Source organism: Ochlerotatus camptorhynchus, unplaced genomic scaffold (assembly GCF_037179485.1).
Source record: "Ochlerotatus camptorhynchus isolate MF236.1 unplaced genomic scaffold, CSIRO-AGI_Acam_v1.1 ptg000142l, whole genome shotgun sequence".
NCBI lineage: Eukaryota > Metazoa > Arthropoda > Insecta > Diptera > Culicidae > Ochlerotatus > Ochlerotatus camptorhynchus.
The window spans coordinates 589867-599983 of NW_027040632.1; the positions used below are offsets into that span (position 1 = coordinate 589867).

At 39.5% G+C, this 10117-nt stretch overlaps 1 pseudogene; it reads right to left on the reverse strand.

The window, feature by feature from the left end:
* Positions 1 to 9242: 9242 nt before the first annotated feature.
* On the reverse strand, positions 9243 to 10117 carry LOC135700827 (uncharacterized; annotated as a pseudogene).

The window sequence follows — 10117 nt, forward strand, 5'->3', positions numbered from 1 at the left end:
AATCGTTTTTTTGCAGAGCACTTTTTGAATGCATTCACCTGATCCTCGGTGGCACCACTAAAGCCAGTCTTAAGTAGCGGAACGCTTTCGTCGCATTCTTCAGTGTCACCGTCTTCAAATCCGCCGTTTAAGCAATATAGCCGCTTGATTACGTTTCTTTACAACCAGTTGATACATCACCTTAACCATCTCAAACCATGCATTCGTGTTCATGCGATTCTCTGCAGGTAGCCATCGTTCATCCCCGCAGCCGATTTTGATCCCCCCCTGGGCAAATCTTGTCACAGCGGCTGTAGGCTTCAGATGCGTTTCGATGTTGTCTTTGCTAGCAGCTGCAGCGGTCGGAGGAACTCGATCGCCTTCTCGGTGGGATCCTCCAGACGAGCAATTCCGGTATCAACTTGTCCTGCTGGGGTGCCTCTGGATCATCTCCTTGGTTCGGATTCCACTGCTTCATCGGATTCCTACAACTACCATAGAGGTAACTCTAAAGGCCGGCGCACAATGCATACGTTTTCGGGTTTTTTGACAAATAATGCATGGGCTAACTGTCAAAAAACCTGAAAATGTATCCATTGTGCGCCGGCCTTAGGACTAGTAGGTCCCGAAGAAACGTGCTCAACTTTTTGGCTCAGCTCTGGTACTCTCTTCGGTCCCAAGCTAATCGATTTACCCCTCGAAACATAGGAAAATCAACTAACCCCTCATTTTATCTGTCAAACTTTCATAGCGAATCAAAACAAACATAATGTAGTACTAGAATGTTGACTAGAATGGGGTACGTTAATCGTTTGCTTGTGACCAATAGTGTAGTCAAGTAGTGAGCCAATTTAAAATCGTTAGTTTCCACAGAGCTACTACTACTATAGAGGTAACTCTAAGACTAGAAGGTCCCGAAATAACGTGCTCAACTTTTTGGCTCAGCTCTGGTACCATAGAGGTAACTCTAAGACTAGAAGGTCCTGAAATAATGTGCTCAACTTTTTGGCTCAGCTCTGGTACACTCTTCGGTCCCAAGCTAATCGATTCACCCCTCGAAACATAGCAAAAAACCAATAACCCCTCATTTTATCTGTCAAACTTTCATTGCGGATCAAAACAAACATTGCGTAGTACTAGAATTTCGACTAGAATGGGGTACATTAATCATTTGCTTGGGACCAATAGGCTAGTCAAGTAGTGAGCCAATTTAAAATCGTTAGTATCGTATTGATTGTTGCTACTACTGTTCCTTTAAAACAAAACATTTTAACTGTCAAATTAGTCAGGTTGCCAAACATGTCATTGTTCAATTGCAAACAAAGTCAGTCCAAAGACAGCACTCTTGACCAGCGAATCCAAACACATAAAGCAACCAACGATACAGACAAAACGGTTGCTACGACAACCATGACAAACTCGCTCTGTAACAAAGCTCGATCCGAGTGGTAGAAGGATAATGATATATTGCTTGCCTGCTTTGTTGCAATATACACGGATAAGGACATAGCTTGATATGAATCAGGAAAAGACATAACAAAAAAATTCCCATTAACACACGTGTATCATCTTCGGCTTTACTTCGTGAAGCAGCTTGCCAACAATTTGCTCGTTTCCTTCTACCGTCCAGTGGACCCTACACGATTCCTTTTGTTGACAATAATGGTATTGTCAATACATTCTATATTGACGTCAATATATCGAGATTGACAATATTTCTGAATTCACATCATCAATATTATTGTCAATAATTCCCCTTCGCGTCAATACATTGATGCGTGTGGGGTTTGCTTCCCGAATGAGTTGTTTCGCACGGGCTGCTTGTCATGAAAAAATACAAAGAAGATTATATCATTATTGCTTTCCACTTCTGACATAGCGTTATTATTCGGTTCGTTAATCGTTTGTCATTTTTTCATTTGGAGATATTTTTGATTCCTTGCTCTTGACACTGCACGCGCGAGACACACTGAGAACCGACATGAATGACCATAGCAAAAACAATACATTTTCTGGCCAAAGCACACTACTGACATCTGGCTCCGTGTTCGAGGGAAATATTTAACTAAGCCATGAACCCGCATGCATAAGTTATGAATTGTTTGGTGTCTTATCTATTCTGGACAACTTATTTTGGTCTAGATAAAAAAAATCCTATGGTTTTGACAGTTCGAATCACTGCACATTTAAATCGGCCGTTTACGATTTTCGGGCATAAGTCCGAATTAAGTGTCATGTCGGTTTGTCGGTGGAGTGACTACGCTTTGACAATAATGGAATCTGCCACATGGACCAAATATTTCGAAAAGGTTTTGTTGTTGTTGATATATAACGTGAAGCTTACCGTCCAGAGTTATGAAAATACGATCAAAAGTCATTATCACGTGAATCTTGCATTTTAGACACGTGGAGTTTTCGGGTTATGAAAAGCCCCTTCCTTTGAAATTGATAGATCAATGATTAATCCCCTCAGAAGTGAGATACCAAATTTATTTTTTCAATGTATACAATAGAGCCAAAAAGTTGAGCACGTTATTTCGGGACCTTCTAGTCTTAGAGTTACCTCTATGCTATTATTGTTTTCCTGCTAGATCGTCATAATGTTGCGTTCTTTTTTATACCACTCACATTTTTCTTAATCTTGACCAATAAAGTTGTCATGTCATCAAATATATCATATTAACAATATGATCCATTTATGCCTTTTCCAAATGTTGCAATGGCGACACGCAAAATATTGCTTCACGCACCATCTAGTGTTGAAAAAGGTCAGCAACAATCATTCAATTGCAATCGAGGGGTGCGAATATAGCACTTATTACAAAAGTAAGAGTCAAATTATTTTCATTAATTACGTTGTGTATATTGCTTTGAAATTTATCTGAAATGTCACTGTTGTCATCAAATAAAATAAAATGCTGAAATACATTCATTTGAAATATTAAATTTGGTTTGGTTTACGCCTCGTGACGATAAACAAATACATTGGTAGCCTTTTTGGCCACAGAGGTGCTTTCATCGCTAAAAATTCGGTTTGCCAGCTAAGCGAAAGAGTGGATCATATTGTTAATATAATATATTTGATGTCATGAAATGGTAACAAGTATTATTATTTTGGCCTAATGACCCATCACCCACTCATAGAATGAAAAAAAAATTGTCCTCGCTTTTCCTCAAAAATATGTTCTAATATGTTGAAAATCAACGAAAATTTTACTCAGTATAGGAGTGCACTAATAGACAAAAGCACGGGTGAACTTTTGTTCATCTACTAAAAAAAAATGACACAACAGCGAGGCCCTGTTTACTAAATATGAACACATTAATAATACTCGCGTAACATTTGAAAAGGGCCTATCAAGTTTTTTTAAACAATTCGCTAGGTAATTTTCACGAGAACCGAAGTACGCCCACCCAAACCAAGATCACTAACGGGAAGGGGGAATTTACCCTACCCGATGGTGTTGTTAGTTTGCGTGCGCGAATTTGGTATTATAAAGTAAAAACTTTACTAAAAGTTTTCCACGAAAAACGTTTTATATTTCAATGAGATGAAGAAATAGTTTCCTGAGCAAAGTTTCTTGTTTTGATATTTTCTAAAACTTTTCCTAACACATCGATCCTGAATATGAAATTTTGGAAAAAAAAATTTAGATCTCACTTCTAGGAGGATTAATCATTGATCTGTCAATATCAAAATAATGATATTTTCATATCCAGAAACTTTCCCGGAGACACCAGTAGTCAAAAATGCAAGATTCATGAGATAATGACTTTTGACCGTCTTTTTACAATTCTAGGCCATTGTGCGCCGCAGTGAAACATTTACATTTCATGCTAACTACACGCTATTTCAAAACTACCCAAATTTTGGTAGAATCCACCCATATTGGTCAAAACTGAACCTACCCAAAAATGGGTAAACTGTGTTGGGAGTGACAAGTTGACAAATAAACAACATCGACATGAATCCGATCGACGTTGTTAATTTGTCAACTTGTCACTCCCAACATAGTTTACCCATTTTTGGGTAGGTTCCAGGGGGGACGACACTTCAGGATTATCCCATTTCTACCCAAATCACTCCTAAAATTTTCAACGTGCACAAAATTTCAATCCATCCTATGTATTCTTTCTATTCCCAACTTATCCCTTCTGCATGCACACAAATCACCAAGCAAGCCGTGCAGTTTTCAGGTCGATCGCGAAGCACTGTCAGTTTTCAACGATCTTCATAATAAACATGGTGTTAAATTTTTTTTATATGTGTTGAGTCGTTCAAGGTGGCGATTGTCCTGGCGAAGCTGGTGGAAATGAATTAGGGAATGAAAAGTACGAAGGTAATCACCACGTATATCTATGCTGAAGGCCAAGGATGAAGTGATTTCTCGATTGGATTCCCGAGGGAGCTTAAATTAAAATAGATGACGGACCACTCGTCTATAATTGGTCGCGGGGCAAATACATCAAGAGCGTCATAGAGGAGACAAATGACAAATGAGAACATCTGAAATAAGATACAGTAAAAATCGTTAAACTGTTTATTTTTTAATCTGAATTTGAAATAATTAATGAAACACACTCGATTCAGTTTCTCTGTGATTCAGTCCAATGGAAATGAAAAGAATCATAAAATTGAAACTGAACCCCAAATTTTCCACCGTTGAATGTGAAAATTCACAGATTTTGAGTGGTGCCAGTATTGCACGAATTCGATGATATATCTCGCTCTCTCATTTGTGGAGAGTCGATCGAATATTATAGGGCAGGTGTGGGATGAGCAGGATGACCAGTGAACCGGGAAATCGAAAAAAAAAACCCGGGACTTTCAACAATGACAAATCGGGGGAAAAATTACTTCATCTATTTTTTAGAAAAAAAGATTTTGGGGCTTTGAAAAGTTTTAAGATTCTTGGACCAGACTAAACTTTGAATAAATGTCAGGGATAACAAGTAATTTCAGATGGTATTAAAGGTAGTTTTAGAAAGCGCTCTAAGAGATTTTAGACTTTCACTCCAAGTCACTTTTGTGAGTTCAAATTCAGGGTAGAATTTTTAAGTTAATCTGTGGAGAATTGCAAATCGGTTGTGAAGATCACAGTATCGTGACCGGACCAAGGTTTCCAGCCTCGGTAACGGCTACATGAATCCACGATGCTGCTATTCCTGCAACTACTGCCGCTTCTACTGGCTTTCACAAATTTCGTTTGCGTGTTTAGAATTAAAGGTTTTTGCAGTTTCGTCGTGGAATCGATACATTCTATTAGTAGAGGGCTTTTGTAGTCCAGCTGTCACCATCCAAACATTATTTTTCACTGAGCTACTGCGATGTTTTTCTTTCGTACTGTTTCATTTCAGTTGCACGCATCCCCATGACAATTTAAAGCACCCTCGCATCCAATGCAATCCCATTAGGAATCCTAGATTATTTTTTCTATCCTTACTAAATTTTCGTCAAGCCGACAAACTCAAAAAACTATCTTCAATTACATTATTTTTACATGCAAGCATCGTAAAATAGAATTCATCTTAATGAGTGTCGTTCCCCCTGGTAGGTTCAGTTTTGACAGATCTGGGTGGATTCTACCCAAATTTGGGTAGTTTTGAAATAGCGTGTACAAGTAAATTGGCACGCACAAAAAGACCTGTAATTCGTGATTTAATAAGTTTAAAAAGTCCATCAATGGTTGCTTTACAGTACTTTTATTGTAATGGTTACATTTCTCCAGTTCGAACGAAATCTCGAACCTTCATTTTGATGGAGCCCATCAGCGCCCGCATAGTGGGGAAACGGACACGGAATCAATGCATTTCTTCTATTTTGTACGATTTTGACTGCAGCGCCGCTTCGTCAAAGTCGCTGCTTTGATATTGCCCAATATTGGTCGATTGGTCGAAATTCCGGGCAATTCGGAGGATTCATTAGCTTGGGGACAAAATCGATCTTGTTGGCAGCATACCACTCCAGAACTACCTTGGAGTAGTGGCAGCTGGCCAAATCGGGCCTAAAGATGACTTTGCCCCTATGCTTACGGATTAACGGCAATACACGCTTTTTCAGGCATTCTTCGATGTAAACTTGGGATGTCGAGGATGTGATGAATGGTTCCGTTTTCAGGCCACAACTGAAAATCGCTGGCCTTCTTCGCGAACTTGTCGGCAGACACCAACTTGAATCTTCCCGGTACATCCCCACGTCCAGTAGCGACCGGGAAGCTGCTTGAAATCGAGTTTGACGTATGTTTCATCATCGATCACAGTGCAGCCCTTATCTTTCGTCAATACACGGTCGTACAAGAGACTTGCACGCTTTTTGGCCTCGGAATTCTGCTTCATGTGCCGGTTGGGATGTTTACTAGCTTTGTACGACTTGTATCCTTCCCTGGCAAGGATGTTCCACACCGTTTGAAAGTTGGCGTTGTACCTTCTGGCCACATCGCGGATCGAAAGACCGGTGTTGGCTTTATAGCGCAGCTGACGATCCCTGGTTCCAGTTTTTTTCGCAGGTCCGCTGATTTCTTTCAACACTTAGGGTTTCTTGCAGGGGTTTTGAGCACTCGACAAACTGTTGTTTTCGGCATCTTCAGCACACTTTAGCCAGCTTGGAACCGGATCACACCGGATTTTCCAGGTGATTGTGCACAATATTTTTTCTTCTTTCTTGTTCCATTTGACGTTATTTCTGAACACGATCGACTACTTTGATCAAACTTACACCAGTTGTTAAAATTATTTTTTTCCTGCCCACTGAATTTAATAAATTAAATTCCCGGTTTTTCCCGAGTGCCCAGCATATTTTTCATATAAGAGCCGTTCCGCACTAATTCGCTAATCCCTTTATTCTTGTATTTTTTTTTATTATTTGGATGAAAATGTGCAGAAACGTTCCTTTTGTCCAAAAATACAATTTCCCATCTTCAAATCGCAATTTTGAATCAAGACTTATTTTTAAAAATGGCCTTTACAGGGTGGCCACTCAATCTGAATTATAATATTCCCGCATTTTTCCCGATGATTCCCACAGAATTCCCGATTCGCCGGTAATAAAATATAAAATCATAAGGGAAATGTCGGATTCATCAATTTTTAACCTATTATCGTCAAGGGGTAAATGAAGTCTTAGAGTGCTAATTTTTTGTATAACGATGCTCTGGAACGTGATGCGCCATCATGCAAAAAATCAGCGCTCTAAGACTTTATTCACCCCTAACGATAATAGGTTAAAAATTGACGAATGCTGCATGTCTCCTTTTCAATAATTTTTTTTATGGCATAATTATTTTAGAAAATAACACCATGTTAAACACATGGGGATAATAATCAAAGGCAAAGTACACAAAGACGAAGGCTTTCGTCACGAATGAATATGCAAATTACAAATTACCATGCAAGTGTTGAGATCTTGTTCTGTAACGCAGGTACCATCATCCATCCGTGGAATATTACTGGTGTAAGTTCTACCACATTGAACTCTGTCCTTGGACGACGACGGTCATGTAATTGGTTTTTTACGTATGTTATTTTACTGAAAACTGAAACTCGATACAAGAAACGGTTTGGATCAGAGTTCTGATGCATGATAAAATATCATAATCATCGCATACTTTTGTCACTAAGGACACCTATTTTGATTGATGAGGAGGTACGTGTTCGGAGAGGTCATATAACTTTTTGAACGTCATGGAACATCACAATTCAATGAAGATTCTTGTAGAACCCAACTTAATTGGTATGAGATCTTTAGAAAAATATTAGAACGCTTTGAATGATGAGGAACATCATTATTGAGTGAGACATCTTGTGGGAAGAGCAAGTATAAGGTACATGTACTAAACAAACGAAACGGTCATATAACAAAATATATTGGTATTAGTTGCAGTGATTATAAAACAAAGAAAAATTGGGATCTTGATGTTTTTTTTTTTTCATTTATTTTGATCATTGAAACCATATACAAACCAACCATGAACAGAAAAACTACAAATTAGCCGTATTTTGAATTTTGTTTATTAATGGTAAGTTATTAATCGTGTCAGTTTAAAACCAAATCACTTTTTCAGCATTTTAATTTGCTCCTCAATCAACGCTGCATCTCTCTGAGGATCAGCTAACAGCTTCAATTTCTTCGCCTCAAGCTCCTTCGCTGCTCGATCGGCTTCCCGCTTCCGTTGGACTTCTTTTTCTTTCTCGTCTGCTTCATTTTTCTTCACCTTCAGGGACTCAACGTATTTCGAATGTGCATTACGTGCGTCCTGAATAAGTGTTTTTGTTATATCGACATCCTTCACTCCTCCAGCGTTCGTGATTGCATCATACACGATTCTCTGGGCCATGAGACTTTCTTCGGTTTGGTTTACTACCAAGCACTTTTCGTTAATACAAAATCCTCTCTCCAGTGTCGCATTACCATGTGAAAGAATGAGTACTTTCTTGGCAAACATGGTCAAATTTGGAAGTTCCTTCTTAGACTGGGCAACCAACTCAAACCAAAAACTGTCCAATCTTTGATCCTTTCTTCGGTATCCAGATAACAATGTTTTAGTTGAGAGCATTGAACACAATTGAACATACTCATCCTTCACTTTATCTGCGCAAGCACCGGTCAAATGTTGTTTATCGACGAAAGCTTCCAAACATAACTCCAACCGTCTCTTTGCGATGTCCGGAAAGTTAGAAATCACTTCAGGATTCATGCACGTTAGGTAACGAGTAGTGGGGTAAATCAACGGAGATCGATTGAGCAGTTTCTTCAAAAATCCACAGTAGAAATCCCAACAGTTACTAGCCCTATCAAGTCGTCAAAAAGGAAAGGGACCATCGGTGCCTCAGTTTGGTATTCTCTTAAAAACGATTCAACCATAGATGCTGAAGTAACGAGAAAACTCAGCTTTGACCCCAGCAGCTTGTCGTCCACAGCATTAGCTACAATCGTGAACACTTTCGACCGAAAAACTCCTTTTGAAGTTCGGATGACTTTGTTTGAGTTTTTTCTCCTCCTGTTTCCTTACCTCACAGACAAACTTCTTCAGGTGTGGTAGAAACTCGTTCGTTTTCCACCCAACGAACGTCACAAAATTTGAGCAGTGTAATCCGCTCTTCTTAAAGGTACATTTTTGAATAGACTATACAATGCCTGTAAAAAGTAATCCAAATGCCACTCCGTTTGGCTCAGCCCCTCTTTGAATGAATTGTGCACGGTGTGAAGTCCGCAGCTACCGATATTCAATACCTCAAACGCTGGATTGGATCGAAGCTGCTGAATTTCACATGGTCAATTCCTTGAACATCTTCCAGTTAACCGCAGGGCCATCCATGGAGCATTGAATAACTTTTTTCAGTAATTCAGGTTTTTCAGAAAAGCAGGATATCACACTGTTGACGAGATCATTGGAGCGTGTGGACGATACAAATGCTGAGCCAATATACCTTGCTTCCACTTGGTTGGTAGCTGGGTTCCAGAATTGAACTCCAATGTCCATTTGCTGACGCTGGACAATTTTATTGAGAGTTTCATCAAATCCAACGACGAACTCACTGCAACCTTGCAGTGTTTTGAAGAGGTCGTTGGCGAAGTACGGAGCGATTCCGTATGTGATCAAATAGCCGGTTTTCGTCCTTATCATTTCCATTCGTGCTGCAATCTCGCTGTCAGGAAACATCTTTTTGAAAATGGAAACATCGGCACCGGAGCTACGATAAGAGCTGTGAGTATACACAGTTTCTAGAGCCCACACAATTTCAGCTGTGATGACTTGCTCCTTCAGAACGAATTTTTTCAACACACTCGATGGTCTAATGTTTTGTTACTGTTTCGTCGGTTCCAGACTTGATGAAACGACACACGGAATTTCAATAGCTGGAGTTTCGTTGTCAGTTGGCTTAACGGTTGAATCAATTAGATGACCTAATCAAAATTGAAGTGGCTTCCTTACCTCCATTCACAGGTGTTTTTTAAAATGGAAAAGTTGTTGATTTGCAGGTTAGTCCGGCTCCGGCGAACTAGAATTTCGCGTTGATGATTCTTCCCTTTTTCGTGGCTGGAAAAGGCAACTTTGCCCATGGAATTTATCTTGAAGCTCCGATTACACCACTTGCAACGAGCTGAACCAGGATCCTTTGGATCAGCAGCACTCCACGG